The following is a 16,616-nucleotide window of genomic DNA, read 5'->3' as shown; positions in this document are numbered from 1 at the left end:
GTCATGTCCTCTTGCCCCCCCCAACACGATGCGTCCAGTTTATACTGCAGACCCCGTAGATCATATTTCAGTGCTTGCATACCATTATTCTTGCACGCCCGGGGGATGCTGGGGGGAGGGGTAGTGGCCCAGCCCCTAGCCTGGCAATGTGCCAACTCTGCTGCCTCGCCAATGTAGGCCAGGACGGGGGCTACGCATGGCACAAGGCCTCAACATGGCTATGGTAAGTACAAAGTCCATTGCTTCTTACGCTAACAACTCAAGTCCATTGTTTACTATTGTTAAACACATTAGTTGACAAACATTACTATAATAATGTTTGTGTGCAGATAAGAACTCACGTTGATTGCTTATTATTATTTAAACAATACGTTGCCAGATATTGTGTGCAGATAACAACTCAGGTTCATTGTTTACCATTATGAAACAAGTTGACATGTTACAATAATTATGTTTGTGTACACAAACTCTTTTTGGATTTTTAGGTTGCTCATTTTTCCCTTTTTTGCTGTCTTTTATGACGCTGCCACGGTCTACTGCCAGTCTGTGATTTGATTATTTCTTCAATAAATTTATATTGTTTCCATCGCTCACGTCACGCTATTTCCTCATACGTAGTACTGCCATACTGATAGATGTGCCATCATCGGGGATTGCTGTGCCCGTCGATGTGTGTGTCTTTGAGTCCATATGTGTGTGCGTGTAGAGCCATGCGTGTCTTTAACTCCATGTGTGTGTCTGTCTTTTTCTAACGGACAACGCCCCATGTGTGTGTGTATGTCAAAGTGGTTATGTGTGTGTGTCAGTCCAAGGGTGCGTGTCAGTCCATTTGTGTGCGTATCAGTCGCTGTGTGTGTGTGTAAGTCCATGTGTGTGCGTCTTAGTCCATATGTGTGTGTGTAAGTACATGTGTGTTTACGTCAATGTGTGTGTGAGTCCACGTATTGCTGTGAGTCGGTGTGTGTGTGAGTCGCTGTATGTGTGTACATCCATATATGTGTGTGTATCTTAAGTGCATGTCTATGTGTGTGTGAGTCCATATGTGTGTGTCTGTAAGTCGATGTGTTTGTGTGAGTCGATATGTGCGTGTTAGTCGGTGTAACTCCATTTCTTTGCGTGTCTGTAGGTCCATGTGTGCATCTTAGTCCATGCGTGTGCTTTATTGACCTGCTCAAGGACTATGATACCATCAGTAGGCCTGGCCTCTGGGTTGCTCTTTGTGCTTTCCGAGTCCCTGACCCACTAATCACCATCCTTAAGGACCTTCATGATGGCGAGCCGCCCCACGTCTAAATACGTGGCCGTGAGTCAGAGCCATTCCCTTTCCACCTTGGGGTGCAACAGGGATGTCCTCTGGCTACCACATTATTTTACATATATTTGGACCACGTAGTTCGTCAAGCCTTCAATGCCTGTACCGGAAGAATTCCCATCTGCTACAGAAACAATGGGAGGCTGATCGATACCCGGGTGCGGTCAAAGGATGGCACTCTATTGTTCAACCACGTTATGTATGCCGATGATCTGCTAATTGCAACTCACTCGGAGGAGGAGTTCGAGGTGCTGCTGCTGAACCTGGAGCTTGCCACCAAGAGGTGGGGGCCTTACCATCAGCCCCACCAAAACGAAGCACCTGCCTGGCTATTTTGTACCATTGGACACTCCACCCCCACAACTCCCAATTGGTGATGGGGCAGTTGTGGAGACAGTGGAGAATTTCCCATACCTTGCCAGTGTGCTAATGACCGGCTCCGGTTTAACAGCAAAGGTCTCACTCCGAATCAGTCGAGCTGCATTATCTTTTCATTGGCTGCGTAACACTGTGTGGAAGCTACCTGGTCTATCACTCCGTACGAAGCTTCAGGTCTTCTCGGCCACGGTTATTCCTTCCCTTCTCGATGCTTGCGAAACTTGGACCCCCTAATGGAACATCTTTGCCGATTATAAACATTTAGGATGGCCTGCCTACGATCCATCCTGGGTTTAACCAGGCTGCATTGTGTGAGGAGCTCACAAATCCTTGAAAGATGTGGACAAAGTCCCATCGGTGACCTCCAGCAGGCAAGGCTGCGTTGCCCGAGTCATGTAGCCCGCATGGCCAGCCACCGCATGCCTAAACAGCTTTTGTTCGACCGGATCGAGGGGGCTAAACGGGCGCGGCACGGGCTGGAGAAGACATGGAGTGATCTGGTACAGGATGACTTGGAGCTGAGTCCACTTGCGGATGACTGGTACCAACGGTGTCAAGATCGGCCTCTGGAGCAGGCTCCTGAAGGACGCTACTGGGCAGTTGGAATCAGTCACCCTCCAACAACAACGGAGGGCGGAGGAGTAACGCTCACAACAACGAGCGGAGCGCCGGGTGGCTAAAGCACAGAAAGTTGCCACAGTAGGGGCCACAGGTGATGCATCAGCCAGTCGTCTCAGTCAGTCGATCTGTGCCATCTGGGTTTGCCCCCTGACCTCCTGCCAGCGGGCGTTCGACACTTCATGTGGCCTCAAGGTGCACATAGCCTGGCACAAGCATTGTCGTGACGTCACCGCCACTTAGTGGTGAATGGCGGTTTTTGTTCAGTCTATGTATGTATGTGCGAGTCGATTTGTGCCTGTAACTCTGTGTGTGTGAGTCGATTTGCGTGTGTAACTACATGTGTCTGCCTTTTTTGCCCGGGCAATGCCGGGTACTAACCGCTAGTACAATGATAATACTATGTAACACAATTTTTGTTCCTGCGTACAAAGTGTTATTTTTTTTATTGCTTATGCCTAAAAAGTATAGAAAATCGCTATTATTCCCCACAAACTTTGCTTTTGTGACCAGGACTTTATGTGAACGAAAAGACACAAATTTATCATTGAAAATAGGTAAATTTCAAAATATCACTGTCCTAGTCACAAAAGCAAAGTTTGTGGGGAATAATAGCATTTCCTGTACTTTTGAGGTATATGCAATTAGGAAATAACACTACCCAGGAACAAAAATGTTTTTTTGTTACACAGTGTAATAACTACGCTACCGCTCCCCACATAAATAAACTCTTACAGATGTAGTGACATTGCGGGATGTCACTGTGTAGTGCCGGCTCTAGAGAGGCACGGCGTGCGGTGTAACGACATCGCGAATACCATTATGGTGAGTGTAGTACTGGCCCTAGAGGGGCTCGGTGAGCGCTGATTGATATCGCCAGATGGCACCACGCTTGGCGTGTAGTGCCGGCCCTACAGGATAGGGTGTGGGAGTGCCAGCCGTAGGAATGAGGTTACTAAAGGCCATGGCACTCTGGTTGACCCGAGAGGGCACGTGACCAGTTAAGTCTACAAAGGGGCCCAAAGTGGGGGCTAGGGGTGGTCACGTGGTCGGGTTCCAGATCCTGCTCGAGGATTCTGAAAGGTGGTCGTGGCCAAGGGCGGAGCCAGCCACACCACAAAAAATATAAGCCAGGTCCCCCAGAGGAACCGGCGTTGTTGTTCAACCTGAAGAAACGTTCGTCTACGTTCCATCAAGTCTACAACATGTGGAACTGGACCCGAGCTGTGGTCCCGGTCCGTAGAAGCTCGTTACGTTGTAATTAGTGCAGTTAGCCTGGTGGTCACCACCACAGGTTGTTATTCTGTTAAGGGGCAGTTACCCCGTGTGTTGGTGTTAAATAAATTTGTTGCCTCCAAGTGTACGTCTGCGACTCAGTTGAACTCACTACACATACATTTCACATGAATGCCATGTAAGTGTGGATCACTTGTCAGCAGGTCATTGGAATGATCCAGGTGTCAAGGGATGAATGACTGAGATGTTTGACAGATGCACCAGCTGTGCTTCACACTGTCTTGCTGCATTTTAGGCACCCGGCGTTCCACCCATTCATGTGAGCGTTGCTCCTCCGATCTCACTGTTGTTGCAGAGCAAATATCTCCAACTGCCCCGCAGCATATATCACGGGCCTCCTCCACAGAGGCTGATCATGACACTCCTGGTACCAGTCATCAGCAGGTGTGATCAACTTCACATCCTCCAATCTCTTCTCAAGCCAATGCCATTCCTGTTTAGCTCGTAACACCTGGACTAACAGAAGATGCTTGAGCATGCTGTCTGTTTATGCGGGATTCATGACCCAACCAATGCAGCTTGGCCTCCCAAAGAAACTCGCTGATTATGTTCTGTACTGATATTTTAGGGATCTGTAAGGTTCTAATACAATCTTGTTTGGTTCAATAGAGGGAATCATAGGCTGGCCAGTCTTAATTATAAGCCAGAACAGACGGTCCTTTAAGTAAGTTAATATTTTGCATCCACAGAGAAAGGAGTAATATCTGTGGCCAAGAAGACTCACAGCTTTGTTTGTTCGTTCATTTCTAAATCCTATTGTCTTGGTGAGGGTTGTAGCGGCAGCACATTTAGTAGGGCAGTCCAGACTTCCCTTTCCCTGGCGACAGACTCTGGATCTTCCTGGGGAATTCCCAGGCATTCCCAAATCAGCCTAGCGACATATTCCCACCAGCATGTACTTGCCTGGGCCCTGAGGACTTCCCTCAGTGGGACGTGCCCGATAGAGTTCCAGGGGCAGTCTATTGGGGGGCCTCGTTACAGATATTGTATATTGATATCACTCGTGGAATGAGGCCTGGTGGCTCGGTGACCCACATAACCCATTTGGACCCAGCCTGGAATGGCTGCGTGGCACCGTCCTGTGCGCCCACCATCCACAGTACGACAAGTGAGAGGCGGGTGCGATGCCAGTATGGCAGGGAGAGGGATGGTCTCAGACAGACTAGACCTTGGTGATGGACACTCACAGCTTTTTCTTGGTTCTTTCGGTAAAGTCACGTAGAAGGGAAGTAATAAAATAATAAAAATAAAACATAATAAAACAATTCTCACGACGTTTCGGCCACAACGCAAGCAGCCGTCCTCAGGCGAAGAATGAAACACCACCAAGCTTGGAGCGTATATTTAAGCTGGGTTAGAGGGGGGGAGGTGGGAAGAAGAGCGCCTAAACAAAATAATTTGCATATCAAGAGGAATTCAGCATATGGAAAATGCGTAGGAGGTGGGCGGGGGGGGTTCCAAATCAATACTATGCCCATGCATTATGCAGGATTAGCAGCATCAAAAGGGGGGGGGGGAGGGGGGTAGCATTAACAAAGGAAAGGAATGTTAATAGTATGTAGCTGCAGTTACTAAACAACCACGTAAAAAACTAAAGTATAAACTGCATAACAAACTAAAGTATATACTTTAGTTTGTTATGCAGACTAAAGTATATACTTTAGTTTGTTATGCAGTTTATACTTTAACAGTTTTTTACGTGGTTGTTTAGTAACTGCAGCTACATACTATTAACATTCCTTTCCTTTGTTAATGCTACCCCCCTCCCCCCCCCCTTTTGATGCTGCTAATCCTGCATAATGCACGGGCATAGTATTGATTTGGAACCCCCCCCGCCCACCTCCTACGCATTTTCCATATGCTGAATTCCTCTTGATATGCAAATTATTTTGTTTAGGCGCTCTTCTTCCCACCTCCCCCCTCTAACCCAGCTTAAATATACGCTCCAAGCTTGGTGGTGTTTCATTCTTCGCCTGAGGACGGCTGCTTGCGTTGTGGCCGAAACGTCATGAGAATTGTTTTATTATGTTTTATTTTTATTATTTTATTACTTCCCTTCTACGTGACTTTACCGAAAGAACCAAGAAGATGAATCCCTGCAGTCACGAAAGCTTTAAATCGAAACTCACAGCTTTGTATGGCGCAAAAGTCCAGGCAGCTTCCACACAGTTTTACACAGTCTAATGAAAGAATGCTGCTAGACAAATTTAAAGTGAGACTTTGGCTGCCAAACCAGAGCTGGTCGTGAACACATTAACCAAGCATGGGAACTCCTCCACCACTTGTAGAAATGCCTGATTACTCATGGAGAGTTGAGCAGGTACAGTGTTGTATGACATGAAATTCCCAGGCAGGTGATTTATTTTGGTGGAACATACGCAAGGCCACCTTTCATGATGGAATTATCCAGGCACAGAACAAGATTATCTAACCCCATCTCATTAAGTAGCCATTTCCAGATCATCAGCAGATATAACATGGTTGACCAAGGAACGATCCCTTAACTATAACCAGGCATCGATGCGCGTATCATTTTAACCGTAACAAATGCAATTTATTTCTATGGCCATTGAGAGCTTCTCAAACGACAATTATTTAATGTAATGCATGGGGCCAGAGTGAATTTTTGTCACAAGCCAAGTTGAACAGGAAATGACTCCGACTCCTGGTCACGCAGCTTTAGACGGGCTTTCCCAAAATCATAAAAATCATCAAAGAATGTGAGCAGAGGCAGAGACGTAAAAAACAAAGAACCCAAAGCCCCAAGCCTCTATATGGTACTATATGCCTTAATTGCATCAATAAAGCAGAGATATAGTTTCTGCTGAAAATCGGCACTCCTCAGCCCCTTGAATATAGAGGTTACGATCTGGGAAAGTGCCTCGCAAAGCCAAAAGTGCGATATTCAATACTTAAGCCTTACCTAAATAATGGCATGAGGTAAAAGGAAAATAAAAAAACTAAACAATTAAAATGAACATTGAGAAACCATACACAAGACAAAATATGGGAAAAATCTATATAAATAAAGCAAACTTTGTGCACATGAACGTTTTTTTGGGAACCAAATTGTGCCAACACCACCAGATGGCAAAAATCCAACATTGTCTATCCTGAAGCTCTCCAAGGGCAACGTATTTAAAAGCTGTCCTCATGAAACAAACAAGCCCCGCTATTTTATAACACAACCACAAAACCGTGACAATATACACATTTACAGCTTTCTTTGGCAGAATTAAATTATTCTAATAAAGCCAGCATGGCAAGACATTACTTTTAATGTTTGATTACCGAGACCTGAGCTTAGCCGGGAAACTTAGTTATTACTGGATACTATACTTCCGATAAAGTTTGTGCGTGAGTGGGGAGTGGTAGTGCAATGGTTAGCGTGCTGCGCTATTAACCCAACGAGCCGATTTATATTCCCACAGAGCCAAGCCACAACATTTGGCTGTCGTCTGATGAAGCTGGTTGGAATTAGTGTCAAAACGTTGTACTCAGATTGTAAATGTTGTGGCTTGGCTCTTCAACACACCGATGTGCTGTACTAGTACACTACACTATACACTACTATACACTACACTATAAACTACACACTAGTGCTGTACTAGTGACGCATTGGCCACGTTCTGTTTACGTGACAAACCCCTTACTAATTGGCTGTCGGGTGGTGGCGGGGTGAACGACGCATTTATTTATTTACGCGATCTCACACAAACAAACCTGTATTATGGCTGTATATTTGGAGTTCGCGTGTCCCTCTCTCTCCGTGGTCGCGTGGATTCTCCTCCGGATCCTGCGGTTTTCCCTGCACATTTAGAGTCAACATCACCACGCGTTTAGAGTATTTGACCGATAAACATTTCCACACGTAAAATTTCGATTTAAAGCTTTCGTGACTGCAGGGATTAATCTTCTTGGTTCTTTCGGTAAAGTCACGTAGAAGGGAAGTAATAAAATAATACAAATAAAACATAATAAAATCATTCTCACGACGTTTCGGACACAACGCAAGCAGCCGTCCTCAGGTGAAAACCAGGTGCGACAGACCTGGAATTTCATCTGCGGACGGCTGCTTGCGTTGTGGCCGAAACGTCGTGAGAATTATTTTATTGATTTATTTTTATTATTTTATTACTTCCCTTCTACGTGACTTTACCGAAAGAACCTATACGATTTTCACACGTTGATAAGCCCACTGTGTTGTGGGCAGGTCGCGTCTGAAAAAGAGCGGTGTAGCTCAAGTGGGCTATGCCTGGTAAAATAAAAAGTAGAAATATTTAAAGTAAAACAAAGTTTCAAAGTAGTGAGCCAGGTGAAGACAAATTAAACTTAAGCAGAGAAATAAAGCAAATGCAATCAGGCGAGGGCAGGAGGCAAGGCCCCGCATGGCTAGGCCCCGCGTTGTAATGTTCCAACCTGGACATCGATTCCATACTCGTTGCTACTCAATTGATATCCCTACGAGGGAGAAGGAGCGAGGCTCTACCTGGGTTTACAACAACAATCACCACAACAACAACAACCACGATGTAAACTTCTCACCTCGGATCGCAGTGAGCGAGCGTGCGCGCAGCAGAAGCAACCTGGTAGATTATGACGTCATGCTGCAGCATGAGGTGACATGACGTCACTTGCGGGGTTCACACAATCCCCTCCTCCAACGAGCAGCAGGGTAACTGAATATATTATGTTAATGAGAGGGGCCCATGTCAGGTGATGGTGCTTGGCTGCTGACCTCGTCTCAAATAAGCATTTTACTGGAACGGAAATCGGTAGACGTGACGTCACGCTCAAAATCCCGGTGGGGGGGTAAATACCTCCGTGACATGACGTCACTAGTGGGGGCCACCTCCCCCTCGCGCATCACGCCAAATTAATGAGTGGTGACGTCAGAGAGCGAGATCAGGATTAGAGTTTAAATTTATTTAGATTCCATTTCTATGGCTCCCTCTCTTGAACAGAGACCCTTGGGTGCGTGAGCTCAACAACAACGTGAACATTACTGTGTGCTCATCTTCTTAGGTTCTTTCGGTAAAGCCACGCAGAAAGTAAAATAAAATAAAAACAAAAATCACGACGTTTCGGAGGCAACACAAGTCTCCGTCATCAGGTGGGACCGTCACAGCCAGATTAGCTGTATCAAGTGATACGTCGTGAGAATTATTTTATTGATTTATTTTTATTATTTTATTACTTCCCTTCTACGTGACTTTACCGAAATAACCTATACGATTTTCACACGTTGATAAGCCCACTGTGTTGTGGGCAGGTCGCGTCTGAAAAAGAGCGGTGTAGCTCAAGTGGGCTATGCCTGGTAAAATAAAATAAAAAGTAGAAATATTTAAAGTAAAACAAAGTTTCAAAGTAGTGAGCCAGGTGAAGACAAATTAAACTTAAGCAGAGAAATAAAGCAAATGCAATCAGGCGAGGGCAGGAGGCAAGGCCCCGCATGGCTAGGCCCCGCGTTGTAATGTTCCAACCTGGACATCGATTCCATACTCGTTGCTACTCAATTGATATCCCTACGAGGGAGAAGGAGCGAGGCTCTACCTGGGTTTACAACAACAATCACCACAACAACAACAACCGCGATGTAAACTTCTCACCTCGGATCGCAATGAGCGAGCGTGCGCGCAGCAGAAGCAACCTGGTAGCTCATGACGTCATGCTGCAGCATGAGGTGACATGACGTCACTTGCGGGGTTCACACAATCCCCTCCTCCAACGAGCAGCAGGGTAACTGAATATATTATGTTAATGAGAGGGGCCCATGTCAGGTGATGGTGCTTGGCTGCTGACCTCGTCCCAAATAAGCATTTTAGCTGTATCAAGTGATACAGCTAATCTGGCTGTGACGGTCCCACCTGATGACGGAGACTTGTGTTGCCTCCGAAACGTCGTGATTTTTGTTTTTATTTTATTTTACTTTATGCGTGGCTTTACCGAAAGAACCTAAGAAGATGATTCCTTGCAGTCACGAAAGCTTCAAATCTAGAATTACTGTGTGCGTGAACATTGTGTGTGTACACTGTTTGTTGGGGCAGTCGGGGGCACAGGTGGTGCATTGGCCAGTCATCTGTCAGTCGACCCATGACACCTGGATCTGCCCCATGCACATAGCCTGGCAAAAGCGCCGTGGTGACGTCACCGCCACTTAGTGGCGAATGGCGGTTGTTGTTACTGTGTGTATACACTGTGCGTGTACAGACTGTATACTGTGGGTAAACTGTGTGTACGCTGTGTACATGGTGTGTGTAGACCTTGTGGAAACACTGCGTGTGTACAGTGTGTGGGTGGTCCGAATCAGTCGGGCGGCATTATCTTTTCATCGGCTGCGCTATGCTGTGTGGAAGCTACCTGGTCTGTCGCTCCGCAAGAAGCTTCGGTTCTTCTCGGCCAGTTTTGCCCTCCCTTCTGTAGGCATGTGAAACGTGGACCCCTCTAAATGGAACATCTGCGCCAGTTAGAAACATTCAGGCTGTCATGCCTACACTCAGATTGAGGGAAGCCAAGTAGTAGCACATTCTCTATTTATTGCAGAGGTTCAAGGTTCAAATCCGACCGGCACGTCTGGCGACCGTCTGCTTAACAGTGGATGTAAAACATACTATCGTGTCATTCAAAACGCATAGGTCATTGCATGTTGGTGTCATGGTCAATATTTGGGCAATTCCAAACATTATCCAGAAATTACATAACGGAGATTACACATCAATCACCATCCCCTACTGACAGACTCATGCCCACATGCAGGCGACAGCAGGGTCACCTTATGACACAGAGGCAGCTGCCACTTTAAGCTGCTCTTCGAGTGTTTGTGATGAGATATGAAACTGAGTTGCTGAGGCAATTAAGCAAGCACCATATCAATGCAAATATAACAGTGGAATACTTGGAAGCTTATTGGCTCTTGCTCCTGATTATTCATCTACCCAACCCACAGGTAAACAAATACTCGCCGCTCTTACTCTGCAGGTTGAACCCAGGAATTCAGTGTTCAAATTCACGTTCTTTTCATTAAAGGCCTGTGACAAAGGTGCATCTATTGGAGCTTCATTGTCTCAAGCCTACCCATCTACCGGGTCTCCAATTGACTTTGTATTGTCTAAGAAGTCCACCCACACCTCCACTTCCACAAACTGCTGGGAGTTGCCTAGCTCTGCCTTGCAGTCAGAATTCTCCTCCTGCTTCACGTTGCCTCCATCGATGTGAAGGTACGATTTTGGAGTTGAATCTTCATCTTCACAGTTTACCGTCACTTTTTCTCTCTTCACCATCACTTTCCCACATTTCACCTTCACTTCTTCGCTCTTCATCATTTCTTCACATTTCACCTTCGCCTCTTCACATTTCACCTTGATACCTTTAAAAGTGTCCAGGCTGGGATTCACTTCTGGTTTCATGAGGGATGGGCTCATTGCAGCACTTTGACTTTCACAAGCCGATTTCAGACTCAATTTCTTGGGGATCTTATGATGATTGTGTGTCCTCTCGTGTCTTTTAAGAATTGATGACTGTGCAAACGCCTTCCCACACAGAGTGCAACTGAAGGGTTTCTCTCCCGTGTGTGTTCTCTGGTGTGCTTGAAGATGTGGTGATTGTGCAAATGCCTTGTCACACACAGTGCACTTGAAGGGGTTTTCTCCTGTGTGAGTTCTCCGGTGTTTTTTAAGAGCAGATGAACGTGAAAATGCCTTCCCACACACACTGCACTTGAAGGGTTTCTCTCCTGTGTGAGTTCTCAGGTGCTGTATGCACACTGGTTGCATTGTTGCCTTTTTCTACCGAGCTGCGCTGAGTGCCTTTGCTCCATCAAACCAATTCTGCAGAGGAAGTGTCAGAGGAAGCGTCAGCTGCAGACAGAAAAAAATTATATCCAGACCATCTACGTCAGTATCGAGGCACAAAATAATGCATATATACACAGTCACACATGACTTGCACGTCTATACTCATTCATATATTCATGATAGAGTGAAAAAGATTCCCAAATTCATCACATGGGCACACAATGAAAGGGCAAATGGTCAGCCTGGAAGCCCTAGTATCTTGAAAATGAATGTTAACCTAAAACTCCAAGCACACAATTTCGGTTGTCTGGCTACAAAAGGAATATTTATGAAAGCAAAATGCAGCTAACGTCATAAAGGGTGTTGAAAATAATACTATTTGTATTATGCAGAAATGCATAAATTAATGTTCAATCACAACTTAAAGGTGTGAAGCCAGGCTCAGATTTCCTTGAATGCTGGGATGAACAGATCTAATTTCAGCTGAATATGTGCTGTGTTAATTTCCTGTTTCCATTCTCGTAAAAAGTTCCAAAGGAAAACTAAAATAAACTATTGTTTTGATTTAACCTCTGTGTTCAATCGAGTTAATATACTTTACAGCAAATACAAACTTGACACTGTAACACACACTGGCATGGTAAAAAGGTGGTGTGTTCAGAACCATGCCTGGCCACCTTCATATGCTCCGTAATAATGCTTCCCCACAATAAGTGAAGTTTTCACCAATCAATCACGTTTGCTGTCGGCGATAATCAAACTTTAATTGTGATAACACGATGCAACACAAATTTTGTTCCTGGGTACTAAGTGTTATTTTTTTTATTGCTTATGCCAAAATGTCTAGAAAATGGCTTATTCCCCACAAACATTGCTTTTGTGACCAGAATTATACAAGAACTAAAAAAACGAATTCACCTGTTTTCTCATTGAAAAGAGATACATTTCTAAATATCACTGTCCTGGTCACAAAAGCAAAGTTTGTGGGGAATAATATCCATTTTTTGTACTTTAGAGGCAAAAGCAATTAGGAAATAACACATACTACCCAGGAACAAATGTTTTTTTGGTTACACAGTGGAATAACTGCACCACCGCTCCCCACAGATAAACTCTTACATAAACATATTTCACATGAATGCCATGTAAGTGTGGATCGCTTGTCAGCAGGTCATGGGAATTATCCAGGTGTCAAGGGATGACTGAGATGATTAACAGATGCACCAGCTGTGCTTCCTGCTGTCTTGCTGCATTTCAGGCACCCAGCGTTCCACCCATTCATGTGAGCGTTGCTACTCCGACCGCATTGTTGTTGCGGAGCAAACACCTCCAACTGCCCTGCAGCATACGTCACGGGCCTCTTCCAGAGGCCGATCTTGACAGCAGGTCTGATCAATTCCACATCCTCCAATCTCTTCTCTAGCCAATGCCATGCCCGTTAAGCCCGTAACATCTGGACTAACAAAAGATTCTTGAGCATGCTGTCTGTTTATGCGGAATGACCCAACCAATGCAGCCTCGCCTGCCAAAGTCTCAGATTATATTCTGTACTGATATTTTAGGGCTCTGTAAGGTTTTAATACAATCTTGTTTGGTTCAATAGAGGGGATCATAGGCAGGCCAGCCTTAATTAAAAGCCAGAACAGACAGGAGTAATATATGTGGCCAAGAAGACTCGCAGCTTTATTCGTTCATTCATTTTAAAATCATCTTGTCTTGGTGAGGTTGGAGGTGGCGGCACATTCAGTAGGGCAGTCCAGACCTCCCTTTCCCTGGCGACAGACGAGCTCTTCCTGGGGAATTCCCAGGCGTTCCCAAAGCCAGCCAAGCGACGTATTCCCACCAGAATGTCCTGGGCCAGGCCCCTGGGACGTTCCCCAGTGGGACGTGCCTGGTAGAGTTCCAGGGACAGTCTATTGGGGGGACTCCTTACAGATATTATATATTGATATCACTCATAGAACGATGCCTGGTGGCTAGCAGACCCACGTAACCCATTTGGGCTCAACCTGGAATGGCTGCGTGTCACCGTCCTGTGCGCCCACCATCCACAGGACGAAGGGTGAGAGGCAGGTGCGATGCCAATATGACAGGGAGAGGGAATGATCTCAGACAGACTAGACCTTGGCGATGGACACTCACAGCTATGTATGGAGCAAAAGTCCAGGCAGCTTTCACAGTGTTACAGTCTAATGAAAGAATGCTGCTAGACAAATTTAAAGTGAGACTTTGGCTGCCAAACCAGAGCTGGTCGTGAACACATTAACCAGGTATGGGAGCTCCTCCATTACTTGTAGAACTGCCTGATTACTCATGGAGAGTTGAGCAGGTACAGTGTTGTATGACATGAAATTCCCAGGCAGGTGATTTATTTTGGTAGAACATACGCAAGGCCACCTTTCATGATGGAATTATCCAGGCACAGAACGAGATTATCTAACCCGATCTCATTAAGTAGCCATTTCCAGATCATCAGCAGATATAACATGGTTGACCAGGGAACGATCCCTTAACTATAACCAGGCATCGATGCGCGTATCATTTTAACTGTAAGGAATGCAATTATTTATATGGCTATTGTGAGCTTCTCAAACTACATAATTAATGAAGATGCTATGTAATGTAATGCATGGGGGCAGAGTGAATTTATGTCACAAGCCAAATTGAACAGCAAATGGCTCCAACTCCTGGTCACGCAGCTTTAGACGGGCTTGCCCAAAATCATAAAAATCGTCAATGAATGTGAGCAGAGGCAGAGACATAAAAAACAGAGAACAACCCAAAGCCCCAAGCCTCGATATGGTACGATAGACCTTAATTACATAAAAAAGCAGACACATTACTCTTAATGTTTGATTACTGAGACCTGAGCTAAGCCGGGTAACTTAGTTATTGCTGGATAAATACTATACTTCCGACAAAGTTTGTGAGTGGGAAGCGGTAGTGCAACGGTTAGCGTGCTGCGCTATGAACCCAGGGAGCTGATTTCTATTCCCACAGAGCCAAGCCACAACATTTGGCTGTCGTCTGATGAAGCTGGTTGGAATTAGTGTCAAAACGTTGTACTCAGATAGTAAATGTTGTGGCTTGGCTCTCCAACACACCGATATGCTGTACTAGTACACTACACTATACACCACTATACACTACACTATACACTACACATTACTACATACTACACTACACACTAGTGCTGTACTAGTGATGCATTGGCAAACCACTTACTAAATGGCTGTCGGGTGGTGGCGGGGTTAACGACATCGATTCACGCGATCAATCCCAAACAAACCTGTATTATGTCTGTATATTTGGAGTTTGCGTGTCCCTCTCTCTCCGTGGTCGCTTAGATTCTCCTCCGAATCCTGCGGTTTTCCCTGCACATTTAGAGTCAACATCACCACGCGTTTAGAGTATTTGACCGATAAACATTTCCACACGTTGATAAGCCCCCATGTGTTGTGGGCAGGTCGCTTCTGAAAAAGAGCGGTGTAGCTCAAGTGGGCTATGCCTGGTAAAATAAAAAAAAACGTAAAAATATTTAAAAGATAAAAAGTTTCAAAGTAGTGAGCCAGGTGAAGACAAATTAAACTTAAGCAGAGAATTAAAGCAAATGCAATCAGGCGAGGGCAGGAGGCAAGGCCCCGCATGGCTAGGCCCCGCGTTGAAATGTTCCAACCTGGACATCGATTCCATACTCGCTGCTACTCAATTGATATCCCTACGAGGGAGAAGGAGAGAGGCTCTACCTGGGTTCACAACAACAACCACAACAACAATCACCACAACAACAACGACCACCACGATGTAAACTTCTCACCTCGGATCTCAGTGAGCGTGCGCGGAGCAGCAGCTACCTGGGAACTCGTGACGTCATGCGGCAGCAGGAGGTGACATGACGTCACTAGCGGGGTTTACACAATCTCTCCCCCAAGGAGCAGCATGGTAACTGAATATATTGTTAATGAGAAGGGCCCATGTCAGGTGATGGTGCTTGGCTGCTATCCGTCCCAAATAAGCATTGTACTGGAACGGAAAGTCGGCAGACGTGACGTCACGCTCAAAATCACGTAGGAGGGGGTAAATACCTCGGTGACATGACGTCACTAGTGGGGACACCTCCCCCTCGCGCATCACGCCAAGTTAATGAGTGGTGACGTCAGAGAGCGAGATCAGGATTACAGTTTAAGTTTATACTGGTAGGAACGAAGTGGACCAGACCACCAATAGATTAATGTGTCCGTCCGTCCGTCTGTCCGACAAGATGGCCGCCCGCCCCCCTGCGATCTGTGAACTAAACAAGATGGCCGTCGCTTCCAGCGCCTCACGGCGAAACTTTAAACTTCGCTTCAAATTTACTTTACTGAAACGCAGCACGTTTTTTTTAACACAGAGACAAGATACATTTATATTAACACAGACACGAGATACATTTAATCGCCTTATTTGCGAGGCCTACTGCAGAAAAGGCATCGCGAGGCCTACTGCAGGGAAGGCTTTGCGAGGCCTACTGCAGAGAATGCTTCGCGAGGCCTACTGCGGAAGGCTTCGCGAGGCCTAGTGCGGCAGGCTTCGCGAGGCCTAGTGCGGCAGGCTTCGCGAGGCCTACTGCAGAAAAGGCATCGCGAGGCCTACTGCAGAGAAGGCTTCGCGAGGCCTACTGCAGGGAAGGCTTCGCGAGGCCTACTGCAGAGAAGGCTTCGCGAGGCCTAGTGCAGAAGGCTTCGCTAGGTCTACTGCAGAGAAGGCTTCGCGAGGCCTACTGCAGAAAAGGCATCGCGAGGCCTACTGCAGGGAAGGCTTCGCGAGGCCTACTGCAGGGAAGGCTTCGCGAGGCCTACTGCAGGGAAGGCTTCGCGAGGCCTACTGCAGAGGCTTCGCGAGGCCTAGTGCAGAGAAGGCTTCGCGAGGCCTAGTGTAGAAGGCTTCGCGAGGCCTAGTGTGGCAGGCTTCGCGAGGCCTACTGCAGAGAAGGCATCGCGAGGCCTACTGCAGAGAAGGCTTCGCGAGGCCTACTGCAGAGAAGGCTTCGCGAGGCCTAGTGCAGGAGGCTTCGCGAGGCCTAGTGCAGCAGGCTTCGCGAGGCCTAGTGCGGCAGGCTTCGCGAGGCCTAGTGCGGGAGGCTTCGCGAGGCCTAGTGCGGGAGGCTTAGCGAGGCCTAGTGCGGGAGGCTTCGCGAGGCCTGGTGCAGAAGGTGGTGGTGGGGGGTGGTGGTGGGGTTG

At 46.5% G+C, this 16,616-nt stretch overlaps 1 protein-coding gene across 6 annotated transcripts in view; it reads right to left on the bottom strand.

Moving 5' to 3' along the window:
- Positions 1 to 16,611, bottom strand: part of LOC144737559 (uncharacterized) — a 33,948-nt gene extending 17,337 nt beyond the window's left edge. For 2 of the 6 annotated variants that reach the window (XR_013589032.1, XM_078620310.1), the window contains exons 1-3: positions 14,687 to 16,611; positions 9,214 to 11,430; positions 7,328 to 7,412 (exon numbers count right to left, since the gene is read on the bottom strand). The gene's annotated coding sequence lies outside the window, so the exon portion shown is untranslated. The other 4 variants (XM_078620312.1, XM_078620311.1, XM_078620314.1 and 1 more) reach the window with 4 other exon arrangements.
- Positions 16,612 to 16,616: the final 5 nt, after the last annotated feature.

The sequence above is a fragment of the Lampetra planeri genome, chromosome 71 (assembly GCF_965212315.1).
Source record: "Lampetra planeri chromosome 71, kcLamPlan1.2.h2, whole genome shotgun sequence".
Lineage (NCBI taxonomy): Eukaryota > Metazoa > Chordata > Hyperoartia > Petromyzontiformes > Petromyzontidae > Lampetra > Lampetra planeri.
The sequence above is the reverse complement of the archived record's forward strand: the minus strand, read 5'-3'. Positions and strand labels throughout refer to the sequence as shown.